This window comes from Papilio polytes, unplaced genomic scaffold, assembly GCF_000836215.1.
Source record: "Papilio polytes unplaced genomic scaffold, Ppol_1.0 DF823288.1, whole genome shotgun sequence".
In the NCBI taxonomy this organism is placed as follows: domain Eukaryota; kingdom Metazoa; phylum Arthropoda; class Insecta; order Lepidoptera; family Papilionidae; genus Papilio; species Papilio polytes.
Window position 1 is genome coordinate 1,097,194 of NW_013525916.1, and position 1,933 is coordinate 1,099,126.

The 1,933-nt window shown below is 32.7% G+C and overlaps 1 protein-coding gene across 1 annotated transcript in view; it reads left to right on the plus strand.

Moving 5' to 3' along the window:
* LOC106104973 overlaps positions 1 to 1,933 on the plus strand; it is a 36,336-nt gene that overhangs the window by 31,453 nt on the left and 2,950 nt on the right. The window lies entirely within an intron of this gene.

Consider the following 1,933-nt stretch of genomic DNA (forward strand, 5'->3'; position numbering starts at 1 on the left):
TCTTAAATCACGAAAGAGAGGCACATAAAGAGGACATTTCCCCCTCCTATATGCATCTCCCCTATTGTCAAATCCATTTTAGCTTCCCATACCTTCCTCTTAAGAAAAGGGTGGAAAATGAAAGAGAAACAAATTACTACCAATATAATACCACACACATTAGACGAAACGCGGAGTCGCTTCTACTTTGCGTCTGTCTAATTTGTGGCCGTGGTATTACATCGGGCGAGCCGACTCTACAGTGCGAAGATTTTGAAGCGGGCTAGAGCACGCTGTGGCAGACTGTGGTAGACCACTGTTATTAGTTACAGGCAATTTATAAGTTTTTAATAGGTACTTGAATTTAATATTTCGATCTGGAGTTTTTATTTATGAATGTGTATATTATAAAGTATCATTTATAAATTTAAATCTTTAATCATGTTAATTTATTATGCGAGGGTGAATTGGTCAATGCGGTTTAGAGTACCTATGTTGCAAATATTAATGTTGAATATTAAATTATAAATAATTTTTCACTTTAAAATATCTGTACCAGAAATATAGAGTGAATTTTTGCTGTGATATTTCATTTAATTAGTTTACGATAAGAAAGAATGGATTGTGCAATAATAAAGTAGTTTTTATTAATTTACTAGTTTTCGCCCGCGACTCCGTCCGCGTGGATTAAAAAAAAAACAAAGTGACTAGCCTATGTGTTCTTTCAAATTATACTCTACATCTATACCAAATTTCATCGAAATCCGTTCAGCAGTTTAGGCTACAAACTCTAACAAACATCCATCCATTTAAACTTTCGCATTTATAATATTAATATGAGTGTTACATATAGAATGTGGTTTAAATTATTTTTTTTAATTTGGGTGCAATTTGAATTTAAATTAATATTTTTATTTTTTGTTAGTGGCAAATTATAATTTTAAAATAACGTTAAAACCCTGGAGCAAATACATAATTTTAATTTCCTCGTCTAAATAAAAGGATGCATTGAATTACTGTAGTATTTGTGTAGCGTCCAGGGAAACAATTGTTGCGACTTTGTTAACATAATTTCGTGCTCTTTTTAATGACGCTGAATTTGTTACAGCGCTGAAAGGATAGAGCCCCGACGACATAAACAGAAAGCTGTTTATTTATTTAAAACAAGCAATTTAACCGCTTTATAAGTCAAATGGCGTCATTAAGCCGGCAAAAAGAATAAGGCGTACGGAATGTACATTTTTTTTCTTTCCCGAAGGCTCGAAAATAACAATTTTGCAGAATAATTTGCGAAGGCCATTTAAGCTTTTTATCAACGGGAAGTCCGTGTACACAGCTATCTAAACAGGAGGAGCGAGATGAAACATTTCCTCCAGCATTCCCCGTGAATAATTTTATGCTCCGTTAACTTCATTTTATGCGAGGAAAAAAATCCTCTAATAGAAAATTAGTGGGTAAGGGAAAACACAAACACTTTTTCAAAGCGACCGCTCCTAGTCTTAATGAAAAGTCAACAGGGAGCCAAGTTGAGCGGAATTTCAACTGAAAAATAATTCACGCTAATTCTTAATGTCGGAAGATTCATAATACGGATAGCGTTTTATTAGACGATGAAAAATTGAAACAGTCTTTGGAAGCAGCCTTTTGTAATTTCTATACGAGGGATAATTAAAAAAAAAACGATTATGAAAGAAGCCAGTTGCCGAGTGATTACTTAGTCAGCTTTAAAATTTAAACTTATTTGGTTTCCAAATTATAAGATCGTATAAAAATATTTCATAAAATTTGTATACTAATGATTTAACTACAGTCAGTTGCTTGTATATGAATCTATTTTCAAAATACAGAACGTTATATATGCCTTCGAATTAAAAATATTTAGGGCCTGACCCACCAAATTGTAAATTGTCTGATGACAATCCAACGTGTTAAATAAATATAATGGAAATATCGG